This window comes from Gallus gallus, chromosome 3, assembly GCF_016699485.2.
Source record: "Gallus gallus isolate bGalGal1 chromosome 3, bGalGal1.mat.broiler.GRCg7b, whole genome shotgun sequence".
Taxonomy (NCBI): Eukaryota; Metazoa; Chordata; class Aves; order Galliformes; family Phasianidae; genus Gallus; species Gallus gallus.
In genome coordinates, this window is record NC_052534.1 from 105,747,311 (window position 1) to 105,768,292 (window position 20,982).

Consider the following 20,982-nt stretch of genomic DNA (forward strand, 5'->3'; position numbering starts at 1 on the left):
GGTGCTGGTAAAGTGTTCGCTATGTTTGTTTGGGAAATGTCAGGAAAATATTGCTTGCTATATGGAAACAGTTGTGCTTCAGTGTCTGTTTCTGAAAGGTTGATTCTTTCCTTCTATCCCTTTTTTTCCTATTGACCGCATGCCCCGTTTCGGGCAAGGCATGCAGCTCTTGGGGCAGCTGGTACCAGCCACCTTGGGTGGGGGAATGAAGGGTGGTAGGCTTCAAGCACAAGCTTGGGAGAGGAAATGAAGCAAGCTTCGGGGATTTCATGTGCAAAATTTGGTTCGTGTTGAGTGAAATGAGTAAGTGGGAGGCTGTCAGGCTGCATCCTTGGATTAGGAGCTAAACTCTTCTCCATTGGGCATCATCCTGTGGCTTTAACGCTGAAAAATGGGAGTCGTCCTGATCTCATGGGACTTTTTCATGTTCCAGTAGAGCTTCATTACCTGAAGATGGCTCAAAATTGCATCTCTGAATTTGCATTTCTGTTGTTTCAAGCACAGCCTTGTGTGTCATTGCTGGATAATTCCTTTCAGATACAGGGAGCCATTGCGACGTGTTTCTCTCTCTCAGCTGCCTATTAGCTACTTCTAGCTCTGGGGCTCTTCTGTTCCTGGATCAGCAGAGATCACCAAATGAGTTTGTCATTATTTGTTTTCTTCTGCATGTCTTAATTATGGCATTTAGAGGGGGACTTTTCCCATCTCTATCTTGTTTACTAGATCTTGTTGGAGGTCCTCCCTTTTGGCTTGAATTTAATTGCTGAATTGTATCTCAGGAACTTCAGCTGGTATTCAGCCACCCCTCGCTTTAAAAGCTGAGTGGAAGTCCATTCCTTCTGCTTGACCTCTGTTGCCTTTTTGATTTCCCTAGCAGATCTGCTTTTCTGAAGCTGTTTTCCCTAAAATGGTGTGCTTAATTCCATTCGTACCCTCTGAGCAGCCTTTTTCGCTCAATAGAGTTGATGCAATGAAATGAACTTGGAAGATTAATTTGTTATTCTCTGATATTTCCCAATTCCCCAACCTCCCATTTTTTTGCACAGAAACCTCCCACTGAGCTCTTTTGGAAGAGCTTTGTTTCTCAGCTTTTCTCTTAAAGGCTGGCTTCTGGGCTACAGCACAAGGATAATAGCCTTAAGTGTCCTATAATGCTTTTCATTTGCAGGCTCTCTAAGCCTTAGACCACTGTATGTTCATATCTCTATGGAAATACAGCTGTCTGGGAGATGGAAAGATTATTATCAGCTAGAAGTAGTCAGGAAGAAGGCCTTCCAGAGGACGGTCACAGAAATGGTTAGAAGACCAGAACACCTCTCCCAGGGAGAAGGGCTGAGACACCTTGGGAGTATTTATCTATAGAACAAGGGGTAAATGGCTTTAAGATAGAATCACAGAATCACAGAATGGCTTGGGTTGGAAGGGACCCCAAGGATCATGAAGCTCCAACCCCCCCACACAGGCAGGGCCACCAACCTCCACCTCGAATACCAGCCCAGGCTGCCCAGGGCCCCATCCAACCTGGCCTTGAACACCTCCAGGGATGGACGGGGCATCCACAGCCTCTCTGGGCAGCTGTTCCAGCACCTCACCACTCTTATAATAAAGAACTTCCGCCTGATATCCAACCTAAATCTTCCCTCCCTCAACTTGTAACCATTTTCCCTTGTCCTGCTGTTATCTACCCTTGCAAAGAGTTGAGTCCCCTTTTGTTCGTAGCCTCCCTAAAATAAAAGAGGATTAGTTTGCATTGGGTATTATAAGGAAATTTTTTACAACGAGGGCATTGCTCAAGGCCAGGCTGGATGGGGCCCTGGACAGCCTGGTCAATGGGAGGTGTTGCTGCCCATGCACCCACTGCTTTGTATCACTTACCAGTCTTGTGTGTGTTGAGTTCTTTCTGTGCACTGCAAGCTCACCACATCATCAAATGAAATAGGCCTTTCCTGTGCCTCTACCCAGCAAGATGCCTCCAGTCTGGCAGAGCTGGATTCATTTATTCATTTTAAATTATTTTAAACCCAATAATGTTGCCTCTCCCCTCCCTATCCTTTTTTTTTTCCAGAGTAATAAAGCAATAAATTAGAAAAGCTTCTTTTATGCTTTTAGGAAATTGCAATTTTTGTTTATGTGTCTTCTGAAATCTACAAGGAGAGAAAGTGAACGTTTCTGTGGAATGTAAGGGTTTTGAAGATGCTCCAAAAATACTCAAAACCAAATGAAAGGTTGAGTGCTTCATGGATCTGTTTTCTCCTGGAAAATGGTTTTGATTTTGTGAACGTACTAAAGGCTGAGTAATCTTGTTTAGAACTTGGTTCTCAGGGCAAGTTGGCTTTGAACCTCTTGAATCTCCGCGCATAATTCATCCTTCCTGGCAAGTGCTCCCATCTTGGTGTTCCTTGTAAAATCAGTAAGTGGAGAGAAAGGAGAAAAGCAAGTGAAAGGATCTTTGAGTGAAGGGCAGAGATGCTGCTTTTGCAGGCACTCGGAAGAAATGAAATTGGAGCAATTTTCCTCATCTCAAGCTGCTGTTCTTTTTCTATGTATTGACTTTTAAAATCTTGCTCATTCTCCTATTTCTGCTGGGAGGGGAGCACTTGTACTCCAGCTGAACTCCAGCAGATGGCTGTTAGGTAAGTGCGTGATCATGAGAGAGACCTACAATTTCGCTCAAGCATCACAGATTAAATAACATTTCTCTCTATAAAAAGCACACATACATTCTCTTAATGTTAGGCCTTGTATATTTTATCGTGAAGCAATCTCATCTACTGAAACATGTTACAGAACTGTAACAGATTATCTCCTTAGATTGTGGTGGGTTGTTTTGTAAGCTGAGACTTTCCATGCCTCTGACTTGTATGGGCAGCTTTGGTTGGCATCAATAACTATGGTCTCAGCATTGGTTTGAGGCCGGGAGTAGACATGTGAGGCTCTTGTGTGCGGGTACCGGCTGTCACCAACATGATAATGCTCTTTTGTCATGAGGATTAAAAGTATACTGCTCCCTTCCCTAATGAGTTCATTATTTAATTATCAGGTAAAGGTTAAATGAGTGAATTAAATGTGGTTTAATCAGCCTGATGATTCAGTTTGATCTGAACGTGGTTTTTAAATTTTAAACATTTCAATTCTCTCAGTCCTTTTTGTTTAGCTGTTAGAGGGAATGCAGCTGGATTTATTTGTGTACCTGTTCCCTTTGTGCTGGAGGAAGCACCTCAGGCTGTGCAAACCATGCTGCAGGAGCATGTGGTCCTTCTGGACTTTCTTTCATCTGCAAGCACTGAAAACTAATTACAGTGATGTGTCACCTGGATCTGCTCCTTTTCAGCACTTACAGAGCCTGTTCCATGCAGGACAGTATGGCATTGCCAGGACTTCCCAGAGGGTGTTTTCCCTCTGCACCCAGTGCTGTACCATGAGTATTTTAAAACAGGGAGGCTTAAAACAGTGGGTAGGAAGATGGACAGTGTTCTGGTTCCCAGTGCTGTGGGTTGGTTTCAGAGCATTTTGGGGAAGAAGAGAAGCATTCACTTCATTTTTTTTCCCTCTTATTTTCTTCAAGCCAGGACTTTTTGATGGCCCTGTAGGTCAAGTGTTTTCCCAGGCAGGAGGACAGGATAATCAGTTAAAAGCTGAAAGCTCTCGGGACCAAGAATGCCTGTTCCCCTCAAGCTGCGGTATCTCAGCAGTAAAGCTGGAATATGTCGTGTATAGAAACCTTGAAGGGCCTCCTGAACTGCTCAAAGAAGAGATTTTCTCAAATCTTTGATTTTTATCAAATGTGTTTTAGTCATCGATGGTGGCCTGTTGGCAGGAGCATTGGGATTGAATGCTTTCTTCTGTCACGATGGTATCAGAGTGTGCAGGTTGCTGTGTGGCAGGTGATAAGCGCAGTCCTGTCTAATCCCACAGAGAGCAGTTACTGCCCACAAAGGGAGCATGTGAAGCAGCTTCTTACTCACTCTTACAGGGAATTTGTGTATTTCTTGTCAGTGTGATGTGAGCAAATTCTCAAAAAGCTAGCGTGTATTTGGAAGATGGAAGTATTTCTCTGCACATCGTCTCCCAGGATGAGAGGTAATGGCCTTAAGTTGCACCAAGGGAGGGTCAGGATGGAAATTAAGAGAAATTTATTCTCCAGAAGAGTGACCAAGCATTGGACCAGGCTGCCCAGGGGGATTTGTGGAGTCACTATCCCTGAGTTGTTCAAGAACTGTGGAGATGTGGCACTGAAGGACATGGTTTAGTGACGGGTTGACAGTTGGACTTCGGGATCTTGGAAGTCTTTTTCAACCTTAATGATTTTACAATGCCTCCACATCCATCCACGGGCACTTCTTGCTGGGCAGTTCACCTGGAAGTTCCTTATGTGGGGGTAGCTGAACAGTAGGAAGCTCCATGAGCTCTATTGGAGAGCCTGAAGGCTGTTGAAGGGCACTTGCTTGTGGGAAGGGTCATTTCATAGGATTCTTTGAGTTGGAAGGGACCTTTAATGGTCATCAAGTCCACTTAAAGGTCATAAAGTTCAAATCCGTCAGGTCCCCAGCCTGTGCCATTCCATGACCCTTACTGTGGGGCTGTTTGGACCAACCCTGTTTAGATATAATATACTGCTGTAGACACAGCCACTGGGTTTGGTCCTTACCCCTGTCATTTAGCTACTTGTGTGTATGGCGGTCTGTGTAGGGTCTGGGCTCTTCCCATTGAGGCACTGTCTTCCCAGATGGCACCACGTTGTTGTGGCCACCTCTGTTTGTGTTGCAGTGTGCAGCAGTATTGCTATTCAGCTTCTTGGTAATAATTTGGCCTTCGTATGGCAGGGTTCTGTTAGAGTTTCTCTTGTTGGATTTACTACAAAGGTATTACTTTGTCTTCCTTCATTAGGAAATTGCTCTGTAGCCCCATCTGCAGCCTTAAAACTCTATTTTTGCGTCAGCTTTGCCTATCACAGGACAGATTCTTTCCCTGCCTGTCTATGCCTCCAAATATTGATGTAATCCTGGCAAATTCCATCCTTGCCTGTGTGTTCTGTGCTTGAGGTGAAATGAAAACACAGGGAATCCAAACAAACTGGTTCACCAGAGAGCTTGAACTACAAGTCCTGGTCAGGAGGCAGCCTCAGTTTCTTTATACATTATGGCTGGAACTTGAAGACTTCACAAAAAATGTTGGTTTTCTGTTTGGTTTGTTGGTTGTTTTTCTTTTTTTAAGGGAATGTTTTGTTTTGTAGTGTTCTCTTGGTTTTTTCTGAAGTACATGACAATGAAATGTGTTTGCTCTTCATGTCTAAGGCACATAAAACATCTCGTGTTAGTAGAACTAGATGCAGTTGAGACTAACAGATAAAATGTGTGAAAAGAGGATATTTTTATTCCTCTGTATTGTTGAATAGGAATTTCCCATGGAAGTCTGGATATTCAATTTCCATTTGCAAACACGATTTTATTTCCTTGTTGGCTCAGATCCACGTGATAATACTGTATTTCCAACCTCCACATGCACCTTTCTTGGATGTGATTTCTTCTTTAACATGTATGGGACTGCAGACTGAAAACAGGTCTCTGTTGTTGGCTTTACTCACTTCAGTGCTTCTTCATAGTTTGTGCAGTCCGGAGAGCTTCTCCCACTGGAAGCTAAATAAAATCAAAAGAGATCGGAGACTTCAGCCTCGTGGTTCTTCTTTGCAACAGCTGGGTGCTTATCAGAGATGTGCACAATGGAAAGGATGTCTCAGATAGCCACCAGCTGTTATCTGTGTGACCAGTGTGTGCTGATTGCTCGAGTTACTGCAAGTTCCAAAGTTATGTGTAATTACCAGGAAATTACCATTATTTGGGTCATTTTGATATCTTCAAGTTGCCTTTCATATATGTGCATTTCTTGTTACACCCATAATTAATAATAAAAAAATCATGGCTGAAGGAGCAAGCTGCTACAGACAGCATTTGTGTACCAGGGCTCTATGGGATTGTGGGGAAGTTCCTGCTTGGAGCAGCTTTGCATGGAGAGAAATACTTGTGTGTAATATTCAGCAAGTGTTGTGTACAGGTCTTCTGTCTGTTCTGGTTAGCTGACCCCATTGATTGTCAGTGGAGATGCTGATACTTTTGAAGTAAGAACAAAAACCCTACCAAAACTCAACATTTTGCATAGAAGCCAAGTCATGAGGCTTATTTATTGGGAATCAAAGTTTCTGCATCTGACCGAAGTCTGGATTTGGGTTTGTTGTCCCCAGTTTGAATGAATGTGAAGACTGAGAATGAACTTGAATTAATCTAGTCCGTGCCATCCTTAATGGGATTGCCCCTCTCCAAATGTCTCTGCATGTAAAGGTTCCTGGGTTTCCCTCTGATGTGACAGGAGTCCTGCGGAGGCTTGGGAAAAGTCTGTTGAACAAAGTGCACAGTGCAAACCTGAAGGAGATGCAGAGCTTCCCTGTGTAGTATGAAATGGAGGCACTTTGATGGAATACAGTTAATGGAGACTCTGTTAATGAGGTCGCTGACCCTGGAAGTGCTCAGGAGACATGGGAATGTTTGGCACATTGGCTTAGTGGCCATGGTGGTGATGGGTTGAGGATTGGACTAGGTAATGTTGGAGATCTTTTCCAACCTTAACGATTCTATGAAAGCTTAAGATTTTAGGATCGAGGGGAACGTAGAACCCATTTGATCTTTGAGCATTCATTCACAGGGGTGCATTGTCTCCAGAGTTCTTATTCCTTAATTATGGCTCTGCCTTTGGTGCTGGGATGCATTCAAGCAGCTCACTGGTGGACAGTGTTGAGAAGCATCCAGGACTGGTCTGAAGCTTTTCTCAAAATCATGGAGTGGCCCGGGTTGGAAGGGACCTCAAGGATCATGAAGCTCCAACCCCCCTGCCACAGGCAGGGCCGCCAACCTCCACCTCTAATACCAGCCCAGGCTGCCCAGGACCCCATCCAACCTGGCCTTGAACACCTCCAGGGATGGACGGGGCATCCACAGCCTCTCTGGGCAGCTGTTCCAGCACCTCACCACTCTTATACTTCCCCGTGACATCCAACCTAAATCTTCCCTTCTTCAGCTTAAAACTATTTCCCCTTGTCCTGTTATTACCTACCCTTTCAAAGAATTGACTCTCCTCCTGTTTGTAGGCTCCCTTTAGGTACTGGAGTTTCTGTTCTCCAGGCTGAACAAGCCCAGCTCCCTCAGTATGTCTTTGTATAGGGGTGGTGTTGCAGCCCTCTGGTCATCTTTGTGGCCCTCCTCTGGACCCTCTCCAACAGCTCCCTGTCTTTCTTGTATTGAGGTCCCCAGACCTGGACGCAGTACTGCAGATGGGGCCTCCCAAGGGCAGAGTAGAGAGAGACAATCACCTCCCTGTCCCTGCTGGCCACCCCTCTTCTGATGGAAGAGGCTGCAGTTGTACCTCTCCACCCTGCAGCAATCCCCATGAACCTCCTGCACTGCCTTTTACCACTGTTCTGCCAAGGAGTGGGCCAGTGTGCATTGAGCCTGAACAAATGGTTCATTTGCATGGTTAGTTCACGTGTTTGCAAAGTCTGTTTCATGCTATAAAGCACTGGGCTTCATTTCTGATGAGCAGGTGCTGTGCATGTGAGGAGACATCACACCACCAGCTGGGGTAGAGGAGGAATCTGCTACTGGAGTGTTGAGTCAGGACTCATAGCTGGTGTTTGGGAAACTTTGCTTTGAAAAGTTGGCAGAGGTTCTTGGCTTGCAGATGGGAAAAGATAACCCTGCTGGGCTTCCTGGGCTTAGAAGTGGTGCTGTGCAGGATCTGTTCCTAGAGAGAGTTTGGTGATGTTGCAAATTGTGGAAGAGGAATGGTGGGCATCCTGGGCTGCTCTGTAAATTAATCAGCATCTCCTTAGCTTTCTGTTATTAAGGAGGTATCACCTAGACTTTTGCAAAATCTAACTTCGTACTGAACTTCTGAATTTGATTCAAAGCCAGAAGTGTGGGAAAAAAACCAAACAACTGATGAGGGGCAACTCTTAACTTCAGACCTCCCATAGATAGGGAGCCAGGCGTTGGGGTGACTGTGGGGATTTCCTAAGCTCCACCTCGCTCCAGCTCTGCCCTCACCAAATCCAGAGGCAACAATACCAATTATTTCAGCAGGAGCTGGGGTGGTCTTGGAAAGCCCCAGCGATGCTGTATTCTTAACAGTGAATTTCTCAGAGACGTTTCAGAGCTGTGGGAGTTGTGCACAGCAGGTACCTGGGAGGAGATGGTGTCTGATGCTGTACAGCACAGTAGGTCAGTGTTGCCAAGTGGTACTCGTGACACCCTAGAAGCAAAGCACAGCTTTGTCTGTTCTCTGACCACTGCAGTGTTGTGCTCTGCCTTCAGACTGGCGTGTGATGGTTGAAGTGAGCACGAAGCATTGCTCTGCTGCCTTTCTTCCAGGGATCTGGCAAAGCTCCAAGCTGTGAATCCTGTAATACAAAGATGCTGAGTAACCCGTTGGATTGCTGTGCTGCAGGTGGGTTTGGATACACAAAGTGAGATGGGAGTGTATATACTGACAATATTTTTTCACTTCTGCTGCATCTCTTCTTTCTAGATTACCTCCAAGATGAACTAGGAAAAGGTGCCCAATGCTAGGATACATTCAATTCTAACAGAATTTCAAATGCCAGAGCTGCGTTACCAAAGTACAAGCAATAAGCACCCCCTCTCCTCCTTCCTTTGATTCTTTTCTTCTTCTTGAACTGTGCAGTTTGGGTCTGATGGAAGAAGAGAGGCCAGGAGGGTTCTACAGAGAGTTCTTGCTTGCTCCTGGCATGTCCCACTCCTACGCTCAGGTTTTATTTTGGAGTTTGAAAGCTATGAAATAATTTAAGCTGGACCAGCAAGGAATACTGGATTATTATTGTTACTTTTTCGTGCCTCCGAAGTCATCATTTGAGACCATCAAGAGAAATAAGTTCCCAAATAAATTCCATGGTAGTGTGGGGCTGTGGGCATGGCTTGGCACGAGTGTCTCCTTGAATTCCTATCCAAGTGGGATGGTTGAAGGGACCAGATGGATCAATGCTGTGTAATTAAGTCCTTTGGTCTTGTTACAGGCAAATTTGTAAGATGCTTTATGTCCTGCTGAACAGGAAGTTGCTCTTGATTACATTCCTAGCCTCAGTTGCTATTTGTAGCCCGTGAGATCCCCTGTGAGTTCCTGAGGAATGCTGCAAACCGGAGCAGATGAAGCAAATTCCCTGAGGTTGCACAGAAGGTCTGAGACACAGCTGGGAATACAGCCCCAGTCACCCGACACCCCTCACTTTAACTGCTGCACAGGAATTTCCTCCTAACGTGCTTCTAATAGAAACTGCAGGGCCAAATTAAGTGGGCAGATTGCAGTCACTGCTGCTGAGCTATCCCAGCTGTAGAATTACTGCAGCCCTGTGCTCTTTGCTACTAATTTGGGAAGTTTGCTGTCCTTTCCCCTCCAGTGCTCCACCTTGCTGCATTCCAGGCTCCTCGTTGTGGGAAAAGAGCTCAAATGACCGTGAAGAGCCCAGATGTTGTATCTGGGGGGTAGGAAGCACAAAGGAGCTACCCCTGATTCGTAGAGCTAAGAACAAGGAGAGCATTAATGTCCACCTACGTTTGGCTTGGTGGGCAGATGAAGGAGGCACACAGAGCAGAGGGCAGGCAGGCAGCTCGCTGGGTTTATTTCTCAGCATTTCCTTTTATTATTTGCCTTACAGGAGAGCCTGCAGGCCTGACGGGAGTTCAGGCCCCTGTTAGGACATAGGCTGAGCATGAAGTGAATATGAGATTCCACGTGCTTTAGGTGAATCTGAGATCAAGCTAGTATGGTGAGCTCTAGGAAGGAAGGCAGCAGCTGTGTGACACAGGCCAGCAATAAACATAGTTTTATAAGGTTGAGATTGTGCCAAGAGTTATGTTGTTATCTACTCCTGGCACAGTGATTTCAAGTCAGCAGTAGTGAGTGGGAGAGCACACGTGGGCTTTTGGGGGACTGGAGAGTGTCTGGATGCCGATGTCTCTCATTATGGAAGGGTTGGAGAGGGTACGGAACAACATGATCAAAGTACCTTTTGTTCCCTGCAGCATAGATTATAGTAATGTTGCTATGGCCACAAATCTTCCTTAAATTGCTGCAGCCAATTCATGAATTTCCTTTTTTATTACATTCTAATGTTGAAAATCAGCTAGGCTGCCAGAAACCTCTCCCAAGGAAAGCTCTACTGTTGACGATGTCGAGAGCTGCACCCGAGCTGAGGGCAGGTAATGAGTATTGCTGTATGAGGGGGATGCTGGGAAGAGAATCTCTTGCTGGTATAATTTTGGGATGTGTTTGAGGCTGAAGTAATTAAATTAATCCTAAATATCTAACTGCTCACTTACATCCCATGACTGCCTATTAATTAGTTACTCTTGTCTCCGGGGTATTTGGAGTACCAGGATACCTGAGCCGTAGGCACTCTGATCCTGTAAGTGTATCCTGCTCTGCTCTGCTCCCTGCGGTGCTTTCTCCGGAAGCCTTGGGGCCAGGCAGCTTCCTCATCCCATGCACAGCAGCAGGGTTTCCAGAGCTGGGCTGTGACATCTCTGGCAATGCCTCCTGCTGCTGCAGTGCCTGCAAGGCTCTATTTTATCCTTCTGTCTGCAGCTTTGCTCGCTCACAAAGGAGCTTGTACTGTACAGCGTGTCTCAGGCAGCCCAGCCAAACAAGTGACCCTTCAGCAGCCTTCAGTTCTTTGAGACCTGAACACCGGGGGGTGAGAGACTTCTGTTTGCTTTTCTGCCTGTTCTCAGTCAACCATTCATTCCATCTCTCCTGAAATCACTCAGCCAGCAGAACTCCTCCTGGCTTTGTGGGTGGGGAGGAAAGGAGCGGGGAGAAAGTTGGCTTTGGCTGCTCCACAGCTTTCCCCACTGGTGGTTTGGAGATGCTCATGTTTTGGGGTGCTAATGCTTTGTCTGACAGCTCCTGAACTGATCTCTGGGGTTGCATTAGGACTCTGGGACCGAGCTGTAAAGAAGAGGCTGCTAAATGCCACCCATTCTGCTGTCACTGACTGCTTCCAGTGGCCCCGGGCAAATTATTTAGCTCTTTCTTGCCTTAATTTACCTAATTCCTGCTTCTTGATATCTAGAGGTTCAGGTAATCTGTGTTGTACATTAAGGTAGCGGTGGTGAAGCTCTCTTTTCTTACAGCAAAGTAAACAGCAACACCCCTGTCTGCCATGTTTAGTGTGGCAGCTCACAGGTGAGGACTCACCCGTTTCAGCACGGTTGCTAGCAGGTGATATTGGTATAACCATCTTGTCTTGAAGTTAAACTATGTCATTTAGGCAAGTTTATCAGTTTGGTGCCCGTTGAAGCATATCCTTGGTGCATACTGTCTTCTGAATCATGGATTAGGCTTTATTGATGGGAGGGAGAGGACGAAGGCATGAGGAATGGAGATGGAAGCAGAGGAAGAGAAGACCAAATAAGGAATGACAGATGAGGAGATAGGCTCAGATTGTAGGTGGAGGTTGTGTGCCATAATCCATTGCACTTTCTTCTTTGTTTTTACTTCCTTCTCCTGCTACTTGTGCTGACATTTTGAGTTAATTTCTAAGAAAAGAAAAAAAAAAAACCCACAAACTGCTTTTGCTGCTTCAAAAGCAGGAAATCCTCATTAACTGCAGTGCAGCTTTATCAGCCCATTCTCACGCTGGCAGTCTGAGCTTTACCTCCTTTTTTCTTCTCAGAAAGAGAGCTGATGCATTGGAACAGGCTGCCCAGGGAAGTGGTGGAGTCACCATCCTTGGAGGTGTTTAAGAAAGGTCAAATGTGGTACTTAGGGATGTGTTTTAGTGGGTAATACCAGTGGTAGGTGGACAGTTGGACTAGAGGATCTTAGGGGTCTTTTCCAACCTTACTGATTCTGTGATTGAATTCCCCTTGCCATGTCCCAGCAGGTTGGTCAGCCTTTTGGTAACCTCTGGGAGCTGCAGGAGTGGCTGGAAAAGTCAAGGCTATGCTGGACAGAGTTGGAGCACTCCAGCAGCCTCTGGGCTCAGCAGCGTGGAGGTCTTTTGTCCCATGTCCGTGGCGAGTTCTTACGTCACCCAACAAAGTGTTAGTGTTCTCCTACTGGATTTGACAGAGGAAATTTATGTCTGGAAGAAGTCATAAAGAACCCCTTTCCCCACAGCTGACTTCCTAAATGACTTCTCTTTTCCCCTGCGTGACATTTTTTTGCCATTATACAGAACTATTTATATGAAGTGTCACAAATGCGTGATGAGAAAGACCACCTCACCACCCTTCTAACACTAAATCATCTTCGGGGCTGCAGGACTTGGTTTTGCTCTGTATCTTTTGTAAAAATTTCCTGTACTGCTCCCTCTGTATGCCATCAAATGTGGATAATGAATACTGCAGATCCTCCTTTTGTGTGCATGGAGGAGGAATGGGGATGTTTTTTCTGGGCAAGGATCATGAGGAGGTATTCCCCAGCTCTGTTCATGGGATCAGTGTTCAGCATTCTTCTGTATTTCAGCCCTACACTGTTGCCTTGATTGTTCTGAAATTACTTATCTGAAAGAGGGAGAGGTTCATTATGATTATTGGCTCTGAAATCACAGAATCACAGAACGGCCCAGGTTGGAAGGGACCTCAAGGATCACGAAGCTCCAACCCCCTGCTGCATGCAGGGCCACCAACCTCCCCATTTAATACCAGACCAGGCTGCCCATGGCCCCATCCAACCTGGCCTTGAGCACCTCCAGGGATGAGGCATACACAGCCTCTCTGGGCAGCTGTTCCAGCACCTCACCACTCTCTTGGTAAAGAACTTCTCCCTGATATCCAACCTAAATCCTCCCTTCTTCAACTTAAAACCATTTCCCCTTGTCCTGCCATTATCTACCCTTTCAAAGAGTTGACTGCCCTCCTGTTTGTAGGCTCCCTTTAGGTACTGAAAGGCTGCATTGAGGTCACTCTGCAGCCTTCTTTTCTCCAGGTTGAACAAGCCCAGCTCCCTCAGCCTGTCAAATTATCGCATTAAATATCTATGATTGGTATTCTTATTCTGATCTTGCAGTGTCCTGGGGTTTTCAGCAAGCAGAAGTGAATCTGGACACCTGCACTTTCTGTTATTGGGAGTGTGGTGCTTACCAACCTCCTTCAATGCCCCCTCTAGCAAAGAATGGGTTCAGGGCAATCCGTGGCGTGGATCCCATGGAACCTTGTGGCAGGGTGATAGCAACCACTGAGAGTTTTCTGTCCCTGAGATTAATATCATACTGTTTGAAATAAGCATTTGTAATTACTTCATAAAGAGATCTGTGAGTACAGCTAAGATAGACCTACCAGGAAGATGGACCAGGAACAGGTTTGGAGAATAATTTGAGGAACAAATGCATGTGGGATCAGGTGGTGTTTCTGCTTCTGTCTGTGCTGCCTGAAGTCCTTTGGAAAAAGGAAAACTTCTCCAGCATGGTGTGTCCTGCTTGTGTTGACAGCACAATTTTCACTCCATTACGAGATCCTGTTACAACGATAACTATACTTTTCCCTTCTGGCCTCTCTAGTATGGCCAAGGCAGTTTTCTCTTCCATCAGGCAGGGTGAAAGCTGATGTAGTGGTTACTGACAGTGTCGTGGGCTTTGATGAGCTGTGGCATAACTCGATCCTCCCTTAATGCAAAGCACAGGCAGTGTTGTAGTGATCAGCTGAAACAGGATCTCTGCACCCAGCAGAAACTGTAATGGAGATTGAAAGTGGGTGTTGGCGATGACACCAAAGAGAAGGGGGGAGGGGAGAGAGAGGGTTTGGGAAGGAGCCAGAAATCAGAATAAGGGCAGCGTTAGGTATGGGATGAGAAGTGCCTGCAGAAGGAATGAGGACAGGTGGCTGGAGGTGCCTGGTCAAGGGACGGTGACCTGTGCTTTCCATCCCTGTGGTCCTGTAGATGAAACTATTTCCACATTTGTCCTTAACAAATTAGGAATATGTGTCATGGGCAGCCTGGTCTGGTGGTTGGCAACCCTGCACATAGCAGGGGGTTGAAACCAGGTGATCATTGTGGTCCTTTTCAACCCAGGCTGTTCTCTGGTTCTGTGATATGCAGATGGAGCCAGGTGCTAGCTGCACCTTTGCATGCTCTCAGAAGTAAGCAAAGACCCTGCTTTCATCTCCCATATCTTCTCTAATTCTGTGCATTTGCAATTGCTTGACAAAAATACTCTGTTCTTTGTTGCCTTTCCAGCACCAAAATAAGCATGAAGGGATGAGCCAGACTATTGTCTGCGTTAAGCATTGATGATGCAAATTAAAAGCTACATTCAAGCTTTAGACGTTGCTTCCTGGGAAAAAGCTGTGACTTGGAAAGTGTATTAGGGCCACGTTTCATCTATATGGGACACTTCGAAAAATAAAATAATCAATTTGCAGAAGCAAGCTATTTAGTTCAGAGTCACTGGATTAGCACACTGTGAGCAAGGAAATACGTTTCCCACTCCAGCTGCCTGTGTAGATGCCTGGAGCTTTGTAAGGAAATTTTCCACAGTCTGATGCACGCATTGTAGAAATAAGGGCAAACTTTGCTGCTGCTCTGAAACGAACTTTTCCTTATTATTTGAATCTCTGACCAAAAAAATATGTCAAGGTTTGTGCCATCATGCCTGAGTCTTCTCTGAGCGATGCAAAGAGCTGCCAGCCCTTCTGTGAGCTCAGATTTCCTGAAGCTTTGCATGTTTTTAAAAGCAACAACAACAACAAAGTATTTCTAAGGTTGAAGTTGAAATGGTACAGCTTCCATCTGGGAACTGTTTTAGTTTTAATTTGGAAAAACATACTATAAAATGTCCCATAAAACCAGATTGTCCTTCCCAGTGTTACTGGCAAATGATTCTCATCAGCCTCTTCAGGCTCTCTGCTTTCATGTGTTCAAGCTCCGTGGTATGTTCAGGGAGAGAGTTACTGTGGTTTTCAATAGAGGGTCATACATAAATTCCCACAATGGATCACTTGGGGAAGATTAATACAAAGAATGTGTTAATAACAACGAATTGGAAGTCCTTGCAGATTTTGCAGGCTTGCTATGCACAGGTAGCTTAGTGACCATAAAGTTGCTGTCTGGTTTTGCTTGTAAATGGGATGTACTCAGAGGACTTCCTTATAGCTTGGGAAGCTGTAGACGAGCACAGATGCTCCCACCTTCCTGTGGAAGGGCAGTTGGCACACAGGTATTAGCCCTGGGCTAACAGGGCTGCAGACTCACCCTCCATCCTCTCTTGCTGTTGCCTTGCTGTGGGAGCTACAGGGCTGGGTGCCAGGAGCTCACCAGCTCGCCAGTAGCTTGCTGCTGTCCAAATGCATTGGTCAGTTTACTGGATGCCAGCTTTTGTTCCCCGATTTTGTTTTGCTGGTATTCATTGCAACTTCAGCTCCTCTCAGCACAACTGAGTTTGTGGTAGAGAGGCAGGACTTAACAGTATAAGAATTTACCAGGCCATTTTCCGAAGGGCAGCGCGGGCTTCCCAGGCTTTGATTTGATGTTCTTATTCCCGAGCCTCACAGAACCCATGCTTCTCCATCGCCCTCAGGAAGATCACTTGCTTGAGTCATTTCTGTTTGATGGGACCTCATGGAGACCCCTGCTGCCAAAATGAAGGAGCCCAAAGGACCAGCAGTGTCAGGCTGTATCTGCATCCTTCACAGAGCTCTCTGTCTCCTCGTTACATGCTGCTCTCAGTGCGTTCAGTTCAGCTGCCCCTGGGTTTGTGCAATGTGGGATTTCACGGGCTGTGGATATGGAGAGGCACATGTAGACAGCAGGGTGTCTGGGAGTGTCTCCCTGCTGTTTTTCATCAGCCCCTGAAATACCACAGGGTGTGCAACTGCTCCCCATCTCCGTTGTCCCAAGCTGTACGTGTTTCAGGGATTGCTGGAGACTCGAAGAAAACAAAATAACTGCTTTTGGGTAACATGAAATCCTGATTATGGAAATACTGTGTATCACAGCAAGCATTCATCTTCTGCTCGCTCGGAAACCCTGCTGTGAGGGATCCATGCATGAACACAAGGATGGTTAAAGAGAATTTTGCTTAAATGCACTTGTTAGAATGCTCATGTGAAACCGGTACCTTCGTGGCTAAAATCAATGGTTTTGCTTGCAAAGCAGCATCTGTGTGCTGAGTAGCTTTTGTGGATGAGCAAGATGTTGAGATCTTTATCCAAAGGAACATGTGTCCTTAATTAGACAGTGCAACAAAACAACACTGCAGATTACGGTAGGTAATGAGAGAAAGGAGATCAATGCAGATTTCATCTGGGAAAGGTAAACGGTGGCGTTCCTAAGCATCTTCCAGCCACTATTTCCCTGTGGGAATAGATGGCTGTTGGTGTAAAACCTCTCTGCTGTCTGGCCAGCAGTGGGGGCTGATGGAAATAGTCATTATTAAAAGCCTGCCAGGTGCTCTGTGTTTGAAAACCTTATTTGCAGTCGCTTCTATTTTGTCAAACTTCGCTTCGGAGAGTTGTCTGCAAAGGGATGTGCTACTTGGGAGTGCTCCAGTGAAAACAACTCAGCTGTTGTGGAGAACGAGGCTGAGAAAATACACAGTTCTTACACTGAAAAAAATAAAACTGAAAGCACACTGACCATTTTTTCCCTTCTAGGCTGCCTTGCCCCCGCTCTTGGGAGCAATGACTTGATGTTTGGCAGATGTCTCTTTTGCAGTTCCCATGCAAATCCACCAAAGTTGAGCCAATTTGGAAATGTGCTGGGGAACAGGGGCAGGGAGTTGGAGCGGGAGAGAGAAAAGCTGTGTTGCTTAAGCATCGCTGAATGCCTCCCTCGAGCTGGATCCTCTCCTTGCTGCTGTTACAGTGCATGTGATTTTGGGAAGCTGCTGGAAGCGCACTGCGGGGGTATCGTTCTCAGAGCACTGTGTGCTTCTTGGAGACCCTGTATCTTGTTGTGCAAGGTTAGTGGGGCTTGTGCTCTGTGTGCATGTGTGTATGTGACAATACGTATGTACATATAGTTGTGTGTTAGCAGTAAAATGGATATCTGTATGTGGGTATATTGAGGTCTGAAGCATCTCTAGGTTAGCAGAAGCTGCCGTTCCCAGTCCCTCCCTACCTCTGAGCCTCACGTATAAGGCTGAGAGAACCCTCTTCTCAAAATCTAATGCTTAGATTGGCCAGTTTTCTAAGTTCATTCTGACTGATGGTCAGTAGACAATCAGATTTATTTTTAAGGATGACTTTTCCCACTTAATTCCTTTTTTCTTGGTGAAGAGAAATGGGCTGTAATACGTTGTGCTTTCTGTGAACCTGTGGCATATCACAGCTGTGAACAAGTTCAGCGTTGGGTGGCTGGGCTGTGTTAGAGCTGTTGAAGGCAGTGGAAGCCCTCATCTCTGCTCATTTCTTCACCAGTATGAGAAATAAAAGTCAGATAAAGGCTGCGATGAAGCTGCAGCACTGCAAATGTGATCGCAGTAGTCCATACTAAGTTTGAACGTAGTAATTCGTAGTAATAATTTCATCCTGCCTATTCTGATGATTTTCATCAAGCGCGGAATTGGTGCTGAGAAAATCTGTGGGCTTCAGAAAACCGATGGAGTCATAAATCATTATCAGAATGTGATAAACGGCTTGGAGTAATCCAGATGACTTTATGAACCACCTTCCCACAAGTCGGGTGTGAAGCACTCCAGCACGGAGGCTTTGCCTGGAGAGATGTCAGCACTGGGAAGAGGTTTGGGGCTTTTCCCAGCCCACCAGCCTGCTCGAGTTCCCAGAGTGACGGTGCAGTAATGAGTAATGCCATCTATGGGTGTGCAGCTAGGGGATAGGAAAAAAAGGATGTTTTTACTTCCTGAAGCTGCTTCCACAGGGATACTGGTGAAGTAGTTTATATAGCTGTGATATCCGTACTTTTAAAATAGACGTGGGAAAAACTAAAGAACATGTGCAAAGAGCAGCAGGGCAGCGGAGGAGGGGGATAAATGTCTGGACTTGAACTTCTTAAATCTCCCACTGTGTCAAGAGCAAACTAAACCAAACTTCTTTGCTTGGGGAGAGAGTACTGGGTACTGCCAGGTCTGCTGGAGGTGGTGAGAAGTTTGAGTGGTTCAGAGTGGGAGGTCAGGAGATAGGCACTGCTGTGATGGATCATTGGAGGAAGTGACCAGGAGGGGATGGATTCTGTCTCTCTGGACCAAGCCTCAGTGCATCTTTGGAGGTCCTGTGACTAAAAGGAGGTATTTGGGTTCACTGGGAGATGCGCAGCCGCACGCTTTATCTGTGTGGATGCAGAGATGCTGAGTCTGTTCTGCTCATGCAGAAAGCCCGTGGCATGGTCACAAAGGAAGGCATGGGATGTGTCAGTCCGGTGTCACAACACAGGCCATGTCAGGCAGTGGCTTCTGAACAGCTTGTGCCAGTACAGTTCTGCACAGAGACACTGCAAAGGCAGTTTCTGTTCCCCTTTCCTGGGGGCAAAATCCCTTAGCAGCGTTTCTGCTGTGAAAGCAAAACGCCGTAGTGAGAGTGGTTTTGAGCAGGAGAATGCTGGAAGTTCTTGCTTGGACTGCTTCCTTTTGAATAAATTTCCACAGCTGATGGGAAGCTTAGGAAATGTTCTCAAAGGGAAGTGCTGCTCCTTCCATGTGCTTTGCTGCATTATCTGTCTGCAGCGCAGGGAAGGACTTCTGTGCTGGAACAGGCTCTAATGTGCCTCTTGCTTTTCTTTGAAGCAGCTAATTTACCCCTGCTGAGCATCCCTCTGCTTGCATGCTAATTCTTCATGCCACCCAACTGCTCTAATGTGAAAACGATGTGTAATATCTCCAACAGGGGGTTAGATGACTTTGGGTAAAGTAGCAACAAGCCAACCACAGAGGACCTTCATTAGAAGGTCCAATATTTATCCCCAAATGTCTTCTTGAGCATAAGCAGTACGTGCAAAATGGCTTCTATCTGAAGGTTCTTTTCTCCTGTGTTACAAAAGATTTTGTCCTTGGCTATGTTTTTCTTCTGCAAAAGGAAATCCTGACAGTGTTTTGCTCCTTATCCACCTTATTGCTGCATTGAGCATCCTTGTGCACGTGTCCTTTTCTTGTACCAAGCCCCACTCTATGCAAAGCTCTCATCCTGGCAGCTCAATTGGCTGACTTGAGCACGTGGAAGGACTTCAGGGATTCTTTAGAGGAGGTCTTTGTCAGTGTGGGATTTCAGTGGTCATTACTGTCACTTGGTCATCTAAAGGCACATGATCAAGAGTTGTCTCTGTGCCTCATCGTCATTCTGGCATAACAACAGGCACCCCCAATGGTCCCTCATTTCTAGCTCTATCCTACACATTCTTTTCCAGAGTATTAATATGCCGAGTAGTCTGTGTGCTCAAACGAGGCATAAACAATTCAGACAGCAAATGCTATAGAGCAAGTGTAGTTAATGGACCCAGGTGGTTGTGTTGCCAGCTTTATGTGACGTTGCCTGCATTAGCCTGGAAAAGTTTCAGCTTTTAAATATCAAAGGGCTCTATTTAATGTTTTGCATTGTCCAAACTTCCACTGGACTTCAGCATCCCCTTAAAAGCATTTAGTACAGCAGAAGCTGGAGGATTTGCTGTAGGTTCAACAGGAATATTCATCTACCCGAGTGCAGGAGAATGGGCTTAAATAACCATGCTGAAAGCAGGTTTTAGATGCATAATAGCGTGTGGGACAATGTGGAAAATAACGATGGTACAGGCAGGTGAGTGAGATAAAAAAGCAGCGTGGATGGAAGCCTTGAAGGAAAAGAAAATAGGGAAGCAAGTGGATGTAATTGTCAGGAGAGGATGAGATGAAAGCAGACTGTGATGGTTTTGGTACTGAAGGGTGAAAGTAAAAGCTTTTCAGTGGATACTGAAAGGAGAAGTGGAAAAAAAATGGTCACATTTAGCAAGCTGCAGAAGGGAGGAGGTCAGAGGAGAGGTCTGATACATCCAAATATTCCACAACGCCATTAGGTTTCTGGCTTTGCTTTCCCTAGCTCCTGGTAGGCACATTGCTCACTGCCACCCAGGACTCCAAATTCTCCATCCTCAGTTCCTGCTGGATGGAAGGTGAGCTCAGCTGGGTCTGCATCTGAGGTGCTGGGTTTAATTTCCAGAAGGATGTGGATCTTCCTTGTTTACGTTGGAGTTTTCCCACCTCCAACACCTGTTATAATCACGAAATCTTAAAGGCTGTAAAAGACCTCTGAGATCCCCAGGCCCAACCCCCACCCACCCCACCATGCCCACTGCCCACGTCCCTCAGTGCCACATCCCCACAGTTCTGGAACACCTCCAGGGACGGTGACCCCACCACCTCCCTGGGCAGCTGTGCCACTGCAGCACTGCTCTTTCAGAAAGTAATTTTTTCCTGATATCCAGCCTGGTCCAACGTACTCAATGACTTAGCTTTGCCCTAAGCAGCCATACTCTTTTTTTACTTTTCCAAGTGATTCTTACATGTGCATAAGCTCACTGGAGCTCCTTCTCTGCAGCAGAGAGAGCTGCCTTCCTCCCGTGGACAGCAGTGATCAGGAGCCAGGTTAAGTCTGACAGCGGTGTGGGCAGCAGATGTTGGTGAGCACTGTCTGTGTGGTGTGTGCCATTCTCCTCCATCTGTGCCAAATGCAGCCCTGTTTGCTTAACAAAATGAATGAGAATTAAAGACTGAAATGCAATTTAATTCGTGTGTATTTTTTTTTAACACTAGAAACTTGTGTTTCAAGGAATGGAGGGACCCTTATCCATTAAGTATATAATTCTATGCAGATTGCTGTTGTCTTCAAAGACCTTTAGGAGCTCCAGCTCACCGAAGGCCAACACATCAAAGAAGTGTCTGTGGGACTTGGAGTACAGACATGCAATGTACAGATGGCACAGGCGTTCACGAGGCTCTGAGCCCATAGATAAGGAGCAGATACTGCATTACTGAGGCACCATCTGACAGCTGCCTCC

At 46.0% G+C, this 20,982-nt stretch overlaps 1 protein-coding gene across 35 annotated transcripts in view; it reads left to right on the plus strand.

Moving 5' to 3' along the window:
• Positions 1-20,982, plus strand: part of EXTL3 (exostosin like glycosyltransferase 3) — a 134,949-nt gene that overhangs the window by 57,627 nt on the left and 56,340 nt on the right. For 3 of the 35 annotated variants that reach the window (XM_046939457.1, XM_046939443.1, XM_046939462.1), the window contains exon 3: positions 8,342-8,493. The exons of 27 other annotated variants lie outside the window; for them this stretch is intronic. The gene's annotated coding sequence lies outside the window, so the exon portion shown is untranslated. Of the gene's footprint in view, positions 1-8,341; positions 8,494-16,761; positions 16,964-20,982 lie in introns of those variants that run through there. 5 more of the 35 variants (XM_046939445.1, XM_046939463.1, XM_046939458.1 and 2 more) reach the window with 2 other exon arrangements.